The following is a 16,073-nucleotide window of genomic DNA, read 5'->3' on the forward strand; positions in this document are numbered from 1 at the left end:
CGCTTCTGTCGGTTCATTTTATGTTCTCACTCAAAGTAAAAGCTGTTTCGTTAAGGACGAAACAACCCTTAGGATTTTGTAGTTTGTATGTGTATATCCTCATTTGAAATTTATGCCCGTTTGCAATGTGGACTATATTATTTGAGTTCATTTTGAGTTCAATTATACCTACAGTTTGTTAAGTCGTTTTGTAGCTGATAATAAATAGTCATAATTGTTAGTTTGCTTATCTATATACCTTTTTCTATAAAGAAAATAACATCTGACAATACGGTATTGCATGAAATAATAACTACTTAAAACGTAAGTGATATTTATGTCCCAGATTTTTCTATAATCTTTAGTTTTACTGCTGAAAAGGAGATAAATTGTAATAACATATTACATTGGCCATATGTTAGAAAATTTTAAATAATCAAATATTATTTAACGGTTTTCAGAAATACATTTTCATTGTATCTTTTACTTGAGACTTGTTTAACTAAGAAACTAAAATATAATAATAAATTTACATTAGTTTTTCAACGTAAAACATTGACATATACAAAAGGTAGAAGTAACTTTCACTTGGTGGTAGGGCTTTGTACAGGCCCGTCTGGGTGGGTATCACACACTCAACAAATATTCTGCCGCTAAGCAACAAAACTTAGCATTGTTGCGTTCCGGTTTGAAGTTTAAGTGACCCAGTGTAACTACAGGTACAAGGGACATAACATCACAGTTCCCAAGGTCGGTGGCGCATGGGCGATATAAGGAATGCTTATTATTTCTTACATCGTCAATGTCTATGGACGGTGGCGACAACTTACCATCAGGTGCCCCATTTGTTCGTGCGCCTGTCTATATTATAAAAGAACTTCAATAAATCATACTGCGTAATTACGTTGCAACCTAACTTCAGTAAACATTACGTTTGACACGGTAATACTAAGGACCGTCACAATACGACACGAGATTTGGTTAGTTTACGTAAGGATTATTTTTTAATTTTTCCATTAGGAACTCTATTTTAATAATAACAAACTCAAATACATAAATAGCACCTATAAATACGCAATTATTTTTCGCTTGCTCTGAATTTAAATAAGACAAATCTTATAAAATATTCAACAACTCGCAATCATGAACTGATTTACCATATTGTAATTCAGGATGCATCGTCCAAAGGCCGACCCAGTTACCCAACCTGCGGGATCTTATCCTTACGAATGCCAGGATTAAACGAGGAATACCAACAATTATGCTTTTAAGTTATATTTTTTGTTTTTTCCCTTATCTCTACAACTCTAAGTAATGGAAGTTTTCTAAGTTAAAATAATTTTTTGTTTGTTTGAAAGTAAAATACTTTTTTTTAATTAAAGCTTTTTTTATCTATTATGTGTAGTGTTTCCGTATGTTAGTATGTGTGTATGTATTTGTAGGTTTTCAATTTTCAAATGTTAATTTTTAAAAACCATCTGAAATAAAAGTCGCTGGTAAGCGATAATATCGCTTTTTACGCTACACATATTATATATATGTATGTCAAAAAATAGCATCACTGATTTTAACTAAAGTGTAAACTATTTCAACTGGTACTTTTAAGTATTGGAAAAGGTTTTAAGAAAACTGCAAAGAAAAAATCTTAAAATGGATCCTTGCTAATACAGCTGGAACAAGTAATGGAAGTAACGAAGAATATCTCATAAAAATATTTACTTAAAAGCATCTCAGAATTCCCAGGCTGAGCAAGATTTGTCATTCCTTTGGGCAACGGTAAGCTCACAAACGTAGTTTATTTAGTCAGTGTACAATTGTACATGATTCTTACCGAGACAGCGGGATCAGACGATCGTTTGTCTTACAAAACTGCCCGGTTTTAGGATATTAAATCGTTCCTTATATTTATTAATCAAAAGTCGTAATCCATTTTGTAGAATGGCCACGAAATTATGTACATAAATGACAAGCGTTTTTGTTTAATTTCACGAATAATTTAAAAATATGGTAATCGTTTCAAAATATTTTTAAAACCAAGTTTATTTTATTAAATAGATAAACAATCTGACTTGGTTAAGGTCATATTATGGTTGTACCCCTAATACTTAATACATAATGAGATGTTTATAAGTATGTTAAGCAAAGATGGCCCAGTAGTAAGAACGCGTGAATCTTAACCGATGATCGTAGGTTTAAACCCGGGCAAGCACCACTGAATTTTCATGTGCTTAAGTTGTGATTATAATTCATTTCTTGCTATACGGTGAAGGAAAACATCGTGAGGAAACCTGCATGTGTCTAATTTCACTGAAATTCTGCCACATGTGTATTCCACCAACCCGCATTGGAGCAGCATGGTGGAATAAGCTCCAAACCTTCTCAAAAAGAAGAGAGGAAGTCTTTAGCCCAGTAGTGGGACGGACATTCACAGGCTGTTACGGAGATGTTCATTAAAACTAATACAATCACGATATATCCAAGTTATCGATCCGCTTGTAATCTGCTAAACTATCTTTCGTTTAGGTTTTAAATCTTGAAATAAATCGGCAAAAGTTTTAATTATTTTTAAATTTTAATATTTTTTTAACCTGTTTTATTTATTTATATTAAACGATATATGCAGTCGTAAACTTTTCTTTGCGGCTTTTAAAGACACAAAACTCACTTGACTGTAAGACGAGTTTTTGTAAGTCACCGGTTAATGTCTATTATAATCGTTGCAAGATAGAAAGTTATTACTAAGCCAATAAATAAAGTAACAATTTCCTAAATCTGAATTTTCTTTTTAGTGCTAAATTGGCGATCGGTTATTTTCATATTGGGCTGGACTGTATTGGTTTAAAAAAGAGCGAAGGTGGAGAGAGAATATTCAAAAATCCTTGTTTATTTCGAGTCTGTCCAATACGTCGATTCCGAGCTTAATTAAAACGTCTCTGAAATCGGTCAATTTTAAATGAACGTCATGGCGGATTTCAAACAAGTGTCAAATACAAACAGTAATTAAACAAAAAACGTATTTCATTTCGTACATATTGATATGGAATATATCATGTTCTGTCGGTTGCAATATGAAGCAAAATATGTAAATTATTAAATGTTATTTCATGTTTAATTTATATGATCTATAAAATATATACAAATAAACTAATCAAATAAACTAACGTTTGTTACTTGCTTGCGGTCAATTTCATACCTAAATTATTTTGATTTTTAGATTAAATATAAAATAAACATATAACTTTAACTCAGTTATTACAATCATTTGAACTACCCTAAAAAGCGGAATAATTTACTTAGTAATTTTATAATTAGAATTTCTAATAAATCAATATTGAGCGTATTTCCACTTCAAACATACAAAGCGATTATGAGTTCTTAGGGCATAAACGATTCGGATTACGTAAACAGCACATGATAATCCATTTGCAAACGTGACAGCCGAATGGGCAGCTCAATTTCAACCCCGTAATTAAGGAGTCACCTGCGTGAACAACTCACTTCGCGTAATTGAAGCTTTCAACTTGGGTCGAGTTATGTCGATCCACTAGGGAGACTGCGGTTTGCGAGTCAAATTTCATGCAGATAATATAAGACCTCTATTACTGTGCGAATTATGAAGTAAGCTACGATTTAATTGAAACCGTAAATAAACTTGGCTTTTGTGCGTGCCTACTCATTTGTAGTAGATCATTTCTACGCTTTATAAAGTTTTTGACTAATGGTTCTTTTTTATGAGACACATAATAATTTACATTTCAATTGTTCAAGCAAAGTCAAAGTCAAAAATCTTTATTCAATATAGAAGCGTTACACTTACTTATTGGTTGTTATAAATCTACTCCCGGTTCGGACATAAACACCTCAGACCTGAGATGAACCGGCAAAAGAAATTCAACGGGATTTTTTTTATATCTTATCCTTTACTTTATAAGTATATACAACAATAGCAGAATAATATATATATATATATTAATTTGAAATAACCTGGAGGCGAATGAGGTTTCATTCCCAAGGTGTGCAATCATTTAAAAAGTCATTGGTTGTGTAATATCCTTTAGCATACAAGCGTTTCTTCTTCGATTCTTTTGAATTTCACAATATATTTTTGAACGTTTTCTAGCATCCTGTTATAAAAGCGTATACATTGACCCATAAAAGACTTACTAACCCTGTGTAATCTGGTAATATTGGTTGTAAGTTTATACTTGTTTCTGATGTTAACAGTATGGACGTTACAATTTCTGGGAAAATCTGTTATGTTTTTGCGTACATATATAACATTATCAAATAAATATTGAGAAGCGACAGTCATTATTTTAATTTCTTTAAATTTACATCTTAGTGAATCTTTTGGGCCCAGGTTATAAATTGCACGAATAGCCCTCTTCTGCAGTATAATAAAAAGTTATAAGCAGTTTAAGGCTTATACATTTTATAGTTGTTTGACAAGCCAAAATCCGGTTAATATCAGTCACAGACTGCGTAGACAAAGGCCGGTCATTTAAAAATCTAAAATAACACATTTTTATTCAATTAATAAATGATTTAAAATTATTCTAAAGCAAAGGTTTAAGGTAATCTTTGATAGGTTAAAGATTAGTCATTGATCAACTGAGAGGTGGAAGCTCCGAGCTCGTATAGTTGCATAGTAAATGGCTGGCGCGCCGCGGCGAAGTAGCGCCGGCGCCCCAACCTACTTGGATTAAAGCCAATCGTCGATGTTTGTTTATAACATTAATTCGTATAATGTCGCTGAAACTCGCCCAGTTTGAATGTTTGGATTTTTATAACCTCACAATAGAGCTGAAAACACGTTCCATTTTTATTTCTTTCGAAAATTGCAGAACTTAGAGACCAACTGTCTTATTCATATAGAAATATGAACGACAATATGGTACATCTACTCTTTACGATAATTGATTTATTTTATTCCAACTTTTATTAGTGGACAACTACTTTTACTGTACTATATATGCTACATACTAAAATAGTACAGTATATAATAAAATAATATATACATATATTTTACATAGCTGTTCCGTGTGGTTTCACCCGCTTTAAACGTAATCTATAAATGGGTAGACGTATGCGTAGAAGTATTGGGTAACGTGGATATTTTCATAACATTTGGTAATCAAATATGATCTATATTAGCGATGTCAAAAAAACAAACACTGTAGCTTTATTAATTTTTTATTTTTTTATAGAATAGGAAGGCGGACGAGCATATAGGCCACCTGATGGTAAGTGGTCACCAAACGCCCTTGGACATTGGCATTGTAAGTTAGTCAACCATCGCTTAAATAACCAATGCGCCACCAACCTTGGGAACTAAGATTTTATGTCCCTTGCCCCTGTAATTACACTGGTTCATTCGCCCTTCAGGAAAGGGACAGGAAAACAACAATATCAAGTGTTGCTGTTTTGCGGTAGAATATCTGATGAGTGGGTGGTACCTACCCAGACGAGCTTGCACAAAACCCTACCACCAGTAAAGTTATAATATTATAATGCGATTGACTGACAAATCAACGCACAGCCACTGGGGCTAGCACCATGAAAATACGGGTTTCTTTTTACACAGTAGGTTAGCACATATGATTTTTGAAAATGTAACCACTAAGCAAGTGAATAAATAAGATGATTCTGCTTTATGAAAATCCTTCATTTTTTAAGAAAGATCTATGACAACTGGTACTTAGCAATTCTGAATTAGGACGCGAGCAAAGCCGCGGGTGATGCGGTAGTTTTATATAATGTAGCATTTAAATTTGTCATTATTCATACATAACTGTTAGAAATTCCAAACACACATATATTCTTGTTTACAATCATTGCGGCTGTGTTTTATGTGACGTGATCTAAAATAGTTTCATTAATGGAAAATCACGTTCATTGTTCATTTGCAATTTAGATTTTATTTATAGTTAAAACAATTACCATAAAATGTGTCTTATGTCTGCCTCCATAAATATGTTAATACATGCACTGCATGATAAATTATTTGCTTTGAAAACATAGTTTTCTTTAAAATTTTAAGGACATATATACTTAGGCAAAAAATTAAATATGATATACAAACTACACTTCGCTGACTTTACGTTTCGATATCGTTATTATTATTAATAAAATACGATTACTCCTTATAAATAACAACAAATACAATACGTTGTATTTGTCCGTCTGGCCAATTTGGGATTCGCATATTTTAGGATATTTAGATATTTAGCGACAATTTACATATTTTTCATCAAATTACATAATATGTAAAAGAGGAAAGAAAAAGAGAAACATTGATAAACGGTAACAGAATATCGATATTGAAGAATATGAGATCAAAATTATGTCGCTGTCAAAAATTAGCCCCATGACATCTAGCTTACCTTAGAACTCATAGATAATCGTTAACAATATAATATACTCGCATGACACGCGTCTAAACATAAACTGTAATAGTATTGTATATCTATAGGTAACATTACTAAATACTGAACCGATTTTGATGAAGTAATATGTGTGAAGCAAGCTTGAACCCCAAGGAAGGACAAGTGCAATTTTTTTATACGTAATACCTGCTCCACGCAAAAACTAGTGTTTTATAATACACTTTTCAAAATATCTTCTCTTATTATCAAGCGATAATGTTTTGTTTTTAATAAACGATACAATGATAGATTATTCGTTTTTCTACGTAGTAAGATTTGATGGTAAATAGTTATTAATTTTTCTTCACCGCCGAGCACGAGATGAATTATTAACACAAATAAATAAATATTAATATATAATAAAATATAATTATGAAATTTCAGTGGTGCTTGCTCGGGTTTGTATTCTGAATCAATGGTTAAGAATTTTGAATATCGCATTTTATAACCACGTTATGGATATATTATTTGTTTATAATATATCCATATTATTATTTTTATATAATATATCGCAGGTCCAAATTCAAGTCGTGCTCCGCGGTGAAGAAAAACATTGTGTGAATATCTGCATATGCTGTCAGATGAAGTTCTGAGACTTATGTAGACGTATGTATAAAATACATCAATTTTGTTTGTGGAATAAGTGCCAAACCTTACGAGGAAAGAAGGCCTTCGCTCAGCTCTGGGACATTTGCGTCTTGTTACATTTTATATATTTAAATGCCTCTAATAACTGGACAATTTCTTCATGGTCCTGCACAAAACTCTACCATCAGCAAACAACAAATGGAAATTTTATCCAGTTAGATGAAAATATGCTATCCCCACAATTGTTCACGAACAGGATATTTTTAAACAAAATCAACCATTATTGTTAGCACTAATCTATGTCTGCGAATATTTACGGTTTTATTATAATCACAGTCTCTATACCAATATAACAAACTGTATCTGTTACATGACATTCTCATCACGAGAAAGCCACTGAAACGATCGTAATGAAATTTGACATCTTCCACGGTCGAGGCTGAGGTAGACAGGGAATTGGGTAATATAGGCATATAAATAACAGATTTTACGGGACAAACAAATTTGCAAGGATGGAGTTGCGGGATTTCTGTATCAATCATTTATTTTGAAGCACATACTTTAACCTTCAAAGTGTTTTGCTATTTCGCGCCAATACTGTATGATTAATTACAAAATGACTATATTTGGCATTACTTGTTCACGAAAGTCTTAACATAGGACTAGGAAACATCTGGTTTTGATGAACTGAATAGTTCGCATTCAGGTTGACGGCACTTGAAATCGTGCCAGCTTATTTTAAGTGGCGACGCCTGTTCAAGATTTGTCTAATGCTCCCAGTCATAAATATGCTTTATAGTTCTTATTCAAATCAGCAAAATGTTAATTTTTCAATTTTTTACAAGCTTTTATTTAACTTTACTTGTTTGATGTGTCGTTCAAATGAAGTTAATTTTAAAGCAGTTGCATTGAATTTATTGAGCTGAAATTTTATACATACTTTTGGTGCTGGTGGTAATATAATGGTATATTAAAATTTATTTATTGGTGGTTACGTGGATTAAGCGATGGCTTGCTTTAAGGCAGTTTATATGTACTATAATAAATTCAAGCCTGTATTCGATTTCCTATTAAAATATTTTATCGGATCTTTTACATTAATAGCAATATGTTGTCGAATTAGTTAGGTATTAAATAGTTTATTAAAAGTGAAATTAATACATCCATGTGTTCATTTATTTTCGATTTCACTTGGCGATGTGCGCTCTCTCGTCCGCGTCGTTGCGTCGACGTGCATGGATGACTGTAATGTTTATTAACGCAATAGTTTTTTTTCCACCGTTGTGTTTTGTAGGATTTTATATTATTGTACGGTCAAATTGTTGATAAATATTAATATGGTACAAATAGTTTTCCGTGTTTTTTTACGACACGAAAGTAAAATTAGATTATTTAAATTGTGTAGTTTTATTCAAAACAGTAAGCATGACTTCAGTATTCTAAAGCAAAGGTTTAAGGTAGCAAAGGTTAAGTAACAGATTCTATAGTTTAGATTATGTTTTAATGTGTTGGTTTTTTACGTTGTACAATTTTGTTAAATTATAAAACAGAAACAAAATTATTACTTATCGATGTTATAATTAATAAAAAAATTGTATGTATCTTATTTTATTACAAGGTCGAGCAATAAAAGTTACCGTCGACGGCTTCCTCATTGAGGGGATAGCTATGATAATGAGCAAAAGTGGGTTATAGTTTGTTCCCAATATCGTCCATAACAGCGCTGGCTCGTCGGTGACTCCCACCGGAAATAAAGTTTGATTTAGTTTAGACACGACAATCCGTTTGTAGTAACAATAACGAATCCAATTATAGATACTCCTGTTCGCTTCGTATCTGCCGGCGCAGCTAAACTTGTCGAATACTCGCAATAACGAATAGCACATACTAAAATGCTACTTTTGTTCTCTATTTTTACTTGATATCGTGCATATCAGGAGGCGGGCTTAGTCAAATAAAAGTATCTTGTTACATGTCTCCTTCATAATAATATACCAAACTTTACTCGGGGTTGTCAGTATAAAAGTTCTTAATTTATTTATGAATATTTAAGATAAGAATCGTTTCTTTTCATGAAATAAGCAATTTAATTATTTTTAATTGCCACTTGTATACCTGTTATTAATTTACGATTAAACCATATTTAAAATTGAGACAATTTTTATTTCATCTATCAAACTAATTAAGCATAAACCACATACAAATGATGCTAATGACGATCATTATCAATAATTATACTAATTAACTCACATATCATAGTAAAAAAGCATATTTGGAATATTTAAATATAATTAAGTTATTATGTTTTCTAATGATTACATTTGAAGATATACTATAGCATTAGATATATGTATCTTCCAACGCATTATCAAGTACGAGACGACGCTGCTTATATAATGCTGCTTTCGTAAAGGGAGTCAATGTATTTTTTTAAAGGAAATAATTTTAAATTGAAAAACATTAAAGGGAAAATATTTCAATGGTTACACTATATAAAACTTCCAGATTCCCGAGGCAGTTTCGACTCATTTAATTCAAAATGTTACAAAAGAAGATAGCGGACATCTGTAGGAACATTTAACTCTTTTCTATTCATGTCGCCTCGAGCTAAGTGATAAAATCTGACAAAATATCCCCCATTTTCCCATTTTAATACATCTGCCAGCAAGTCTTAAAGTACAGCGTCCCTGCCTCGAGCCAGTCGTCAGCTGTTCACTCTCCCGGTTCTGCGATCCGTGCACATTTATGAAAAAACTTTTGTCTACATCCTTCGCATTGTCTTGTCGACTGTCGAATTTATTCTGCCTTTTAACTTCGTCCTAATATTCCTTGAATACTCGAAGGATGTGTCATAGTGATCCCATTAAATCTTAGACTAACATTAAATTTGATAATCGTTTCTTGACGGCCTTAGAAACAGAAGAATAGAATATGAATAAAAACTCGAGTAATTACATAAAGGTCAGTGACAAGCAATTAGACCAGATGACCGAAACACGGTCTGGTTTAATTACTACATAAAATGAATGCAAGAAAATCGTTTCACATTCATATTTTAATTTTCCATTAAAGCCTAATTGTTTATTACGCGTTTTCCACGCACGCGACGTCAATACGGAGCTGTTTCAAAAGTTAAAATTCAATTTTCTCCCTGTCATGTCGTGTGTAGCACGTAAAGTAATTAACAATGTGATGTTTCTTGGACAGGCTTAACGAACTGTCAGCTTAATATTATTATTATATATTTTGATCAAAACAATGTTTTTTTTTTCATATATAAGTAAGTTTTTAATATAATAGACGTCTTATGTTGTGTAAAAAAAAAACCGTGACTAAAAAGATGCGTAGCGCTTAACAATTTTCACTGGGTTTTGTGTAGGTTTTTTTGGTATGTTAGTCCATTGACACTGTCCGAATTACATTTAACAAGCATATGCAAATAATTATTTGTATTAATTATTTATTTTCACATACAAAATAATTTACGAATGTATGAATTATAAATGATGATAATTTGGACCTTGAGATTATTTACGTAAAATTAATCGTGTAATGAGTGTATCGAAATTATCGTTCGGTAGTTGAAGATCGAAGATAGAATTTCAATGGTTAATTGTCTTACGTCCTGTAGGTTTAGGTAATAAATGGAATACAATCAGGTAAAAATAGTTCATGTTCTTGATATCAGAATAATAATCAACATCATGTTTGTTAAACATAAAAAAAACAAATTTAAATAAATATAGAAATCATTACAAAATTATTCGGCAGTAATCGTTATCTACTTATATTATATTATAACTTATAGATATTTTGTCGTCTATTGTGTTATTTATTTCAACAAATAAATTAAATTGTACTACGTGTACGTGTTAAGTCTTCCCCTTAACACGTTTTCGTGCTTAACGAATTGTTTCAACTTTAGATAATGTGTTAGGCTAAAAGCTCGCCTGCTAACAACCGGTTATTTAAATAGCTTCATATTTATTGATACTATAGTATTTTCCAACAATACATAGTCTTGATTCAAGGTATAAGTTTAATCTGATAACCGAATAATCGGCATAGGCCGCCTTAATGAAAATTATATTTTCACTAATACGTTTCCAAAGTCTCAACGGCGGAAAGCAGTTTATACGGACCGCCAGGCGATGTGAAGGCCACAGGTTCAATCCTGAATTTCTGTGTGTTAGATTAATTCCATTCTAGCACAAGTTTTACGCTTAATAGGAGATGTAAAAAGGAATATAAATAATTTCCTGAAACAAGGCAATGACGGTTTTCCTTAAAAAATGATCCTGAACACTACACTATAAAATAAACCTGGGTTACATTTAAACAGTTAATTTTATAGTTTCAAATAATCCTTTTGGTATGAATATAAAGTTACGCAGTTGATACACATGCCGTTCACATTATTGCACGCTCTATGGACCGCAGATTGAAAACAAAGCTTTTTAAACTGTTTATGGTTGAATTCAGTTTTAGGCCACTGTTATGTTTTTTTGTTTTGTGAAGCGTATAACTAATTTTTCTCCATTAAAAGTTTATATAGAAATGGCAAAAATAAATTGATATAAAAAAACCTTTTTAAAAACAATATTTTTTTATGAAATAGTTCCAAACGTTTGCAGACGTAAGATTTTACACATGCTTGTCATAAATTATACAGATTCATATAAAAGAGAAGCATTGACTTGAAAAAAAAAGGTAGTCCGGAAATGGGTGAGAAAAGATTCGTAAGATTTTGATAGATTTACTGTTACAGGTTCAGTTAAAAAAAATGTTTAATAAGATTGAGCCATTTATATATATAACAAACCAGACGTATGTTATGATTGTTGAATTCGTAACTTTATTAAGATAAAGAACAGCTATAGAAAGTCCAAATTTTCGGAATATGATATTAATAGAATACTTATTAAACATGTCAAGTGTATAGCTATTATACTTTATATACTATTATTATCTTAAATACCCAGATTTCGTCACTTCCTGAAATATGCTGTGATTTGACTTTTATCAACATACTACTATATACTACATGACGAGCCGGTTGGCGTGGTTGGTAGAACACTTGCCTTTCACGCCGAAGGTTGTGGGTTCGATTCCCACCCAGGACAGACGTTTGTGTGCATGAACATGAATGTTTGTCCTGAGTCTGGGTGTAATTATCTATATAAGTATGTATTTACAAAAAAAAAGTAGTATATGTAGTATATCAGTTGTCTGGTTTCCATAGCACAAGCTTTGTACAAGCTTAATTTGGGATCAGATGGCCGTGTGTGAAAAATGTCTCAGGATATTACTAGAATTAGATTAGATAACCCATTTGATTCCTTACATATACTGTGCATCCGTCCACAAGATCACAATAATTTACGTCTTTCGACAAAATATAAATTGAAGCAAATAAATCTACGACCAATACGAATATCCGTCCGAGCGGAAATTAGGAGAGCGAATTCTCGGACGACATCAATCGTAAGTTTAAAACTGCACAACAATATAATGCTCACAAATGATCCGAACAACAATAATTTCAAAATTGACTTAAGTTAAAAGCAACGTTCAGAAATTTTAATGCAAACAAGTTGCAAGGGAATATTACAACAGTTATAAAAGTTAATAAGTAACTGTTCGCAGTTTTTGTTTCTTCGCAACCGAATGCCTTGTATTATTTTTATGAAAAAAGTTTGTCTCGTTTTATTCTACTAGTATAAAGTGAAATGAAATACGTATTAGTGATGTAATATAATATTTTATCTATTAAATTCATAAACTCATATATATATCATATTATATTCAAATATTAATACGTGAGCATCATGACATCATACATGAATATTGATTTAGTATTTTTTCGTATTTATAATGAAAAAAAAAGGATAAATTAAAATAAAATATTGTATTTGTACGAGGCACTATTATAGTAATAATCATTATTACACATAATTTGTGCCAGAATTATAAAATAATGGGCGAAAGTGACCATTTCCTTGTCGCGTTTTCTGTCTTTCTATTAAAAATTGATTATAATAAAAATGGTCAAATATAAAAAGGTAAAAATAGATTAGTAAAACAAAATATTATTTTTTTATTTTATTTTATTTGTGACTATTACAAGCTTATTAGAAAATTTGCTTATAAGTATACTGTTATATAAAAAAATGTGAAAATAATTAATTGGTGATCGTTACCTGCTTGCTTTCGAATGTTTTACTTAAACAAAGTTTTTCATCTCGAAAGTTTGTGATTTATATCCGTACGAGTCTTCAGCGGGTGGCGTAACCTGCGGTTCTTTTTAATATCACCCTTGAGATAGCCTTGAAATGAATAACGATTTGTGTGCGTTAAATTATATTTAGCGAAAATTTTAGCGTAAGTTACCCATATCCTATAACTTCTAGTTCTAAGTAAAATGTTTTAATTCATATAGGTTTTTATTTCACGATAAAACATTTTTCCTTAACCATATCTTTCAAATATTTTAGCAGTTTGCTTGTATATATGCCTGGCTGGTTTTTCGCTTGGATAATATATCGACTTATAGAAAAAAATATTATGTAAAGTATTATTGTGTTTTTAGTTGAAATTTATTTATAATTTAGGTAATAAGCTAATTAGGTCTATGAATAAACTTTAGTAGCAGCAAATCGTATGAGCCGCTTACCGTTCCGCTTACGTTCTCGGTCGGCTTACGACCGCCGGACACTTGCCTTATCTATTTACACAGAAATGTTCGCCATCCGACTACCGGGAGCATGCTCAATGTTGTTTTTGTTTCAAGGGACTTAATCTTCAACATGGGCGAGGAAGAAATTCTTAGTTATATACTATTACTATCAAAATATATATTCGGAAGTTTGTATTAATAATTTAATGGCCTGGATTTACGAATAAAGAGTGCAAAAATTTGTATGTTATTTTGTATAAGTTCCGTTGTGAAACTTTATTTCATAGTGATACAATCTCTCACCAGTCGTCCAATTATATAAGTTTAATAAATAATAATTTTAAATTTATTTTTGATGATTTTTACTCAGTACATACATATTAAATAAAGCGACACAGTGTTCCTTTCCGGATTTTAATCGCGAATCCTTCGGTTAAGATATGTTTCTGGGTGATATAATAATCTATTATACTATTCTTAACGAAACAATGCATGTGGTGTGAAAATAACTTATTCAATACTTGATTTATGTTAAGCCTTGTCGGTGATTTGAATAGAGCCCCTCTAGCTCTGCCGAACCTGAAAGCTTTTCATAAATGAAGTAGCTTCACCTCTGCGGAAAGCGACTAAAAGGCTGTTGTTGTTTAAGAAACTAGACAGCGCCGAATATGATAGACGTACTGATGTATGACAATATGTTCATAAACTTATGACGTGATGGAAGTTGTTGAGAGAAAGCTCGTACTAAAATAAGCTTAAAAGGGATCTCAGGATTATTTTTATTTTAGTTGTATTTTCAACGTAGTTTTTTTAAAACAAATCGAAAGTGCAATGAATAAAGCGCAACTTTCACGATCTCAATGTATTTTTAATATACACGAATATGCTTTTTGTTCTTTCAGTTAAGTAATATCTTCCGGAAAGCTTATAATATTTATAATACATGCTAAATCATTTCTAGGATATATATTAAATTATTTAAAGAAATAAAGTCAACAGCGTCATACATGTGTATGTTTTATAGATGTGTTGATAACTCTTTACTTACGTACTCTTTAGGTTTTTAGTATCGGAGCGCACCCAAGCTACCAAACGCCTCGCGACGCGATCTTATTTTTATTTACTTATGTATAATTATAATTATTTTTAGATAAACCTTGAAAATATATTATAGTTTACATAAAATATTTTATTTGTTATTTTGAACAGGATTTATCCATGCAAAATCAAAAAACATATTGTTTGAAAAAACAAACGGTAATTTATTTGTATTACTTTTCCCTCTCGTATCCGACAGGGACAGATAGTTTAAAATTTTAGAAACGTTTTTTTCTTTTCATAAATACGAAAATCAGGAATATATCCCTGTTCATTAATTACTTTTACTATTGGGAGGTAAATAATATTACTATTTGGGATATTTGCCGGATGCATCTTCGCAAAATCGCAAACTCTACACCCTGACTCTCCTTGATATAAAATTCACCTAAAACGATAATGTTTAGGAACAATATTCAAAATTAGAACTCTTTGTTTACAAATATCAAATATATTATCTATTAATAAATCACACAATATACTTTCGGTTTATTTGCTTCAATTCGATAGAAATGGACAGTAATCAACGTTGCGTGCATGATGCTTGTACCTGGTTGAGCGATTACGTGATTTCATTTTCTCAAATGCGATTCACTTGTTCATATGATAGACAAAAAATAGCATTTTCACGAAATGTTTAAAATTGCTTTATCATTGTATATATAATGTATAATAGTTTTAATCGACTATGATTTTAAATATATTTTTATATATTTTGTTGATTATTGATTTTTGTGCTATAAATTGAAATGTACGCATTGAATTTATTTTCATTCTAGCTTCATGTATAGCGACGATCAGAATATTGATGCGAAATGTTTAATAAATCTATGAACTATGTTTTTTTTAAATAGCAAATATTACCCCGTATCTAAAACTAAAAGTCTTTTTTGCTGTTCCCAATTTTTAACTACATACATACATTTTTTAAAACAAACACATACGTACATTTTTTAATTTCAATGTACCTACTATATATATCTGTATATAAGAGCTACGAAAATTGGTATTTAGCAATGCCCATTTATGATGCGAGTGAAGCCGCGGAGGTAAAGCGCTTGTACTATTTTTGTAATCAAGAAAGATGATAAAATTGGAAAACCAAAAAAGTACGGTTTTTACACGAAAATCACGTTTTTAACTAGTATTTATTAATGTCAACCTTTATTACAAAATATGTATTTCGTCAATACTATTTTAATAAGGAAATTAATGTGAAGCTCCTCAATATATTTCAATAATAGGTATTATTAATTATTTACGTTATTTATCCTGAGCTTATTGGCTGGTTTAAAAAATGGGACGAT

General features: G+C 31.1%; 1 protein-coding gene across 1 annotated transcript in view; it reads left to right on the forward strand.

Moving 5' to 3' along the window:
- LOC126768623 (bifunctional heparan sulfate N-deacetylase/N-sulfotransferase) overlaps window positions 1-16,073 on the forward strand; it is a 122,512-nt gene that overhangs the window by 33,628 nt on the left and 72,811 nt on the right. The gene's annotated exons all lie outside the window — the stretch shown is intronic.

Source organism: Nymphalis io, chromosome 5 (assembly GCF_905147045.1).
Source record: "Nymphalis io chromosome 5, ilAglIoxx1.1, whole genome shotgun sequence".
Taxonomy (NCBI): domain Eukaryota; kingdom Metazoa; phylum Arthropoda; class Insecta; order Lepidoptera; family Nymphalidae; genus Nymphalis; species Nymphalis io.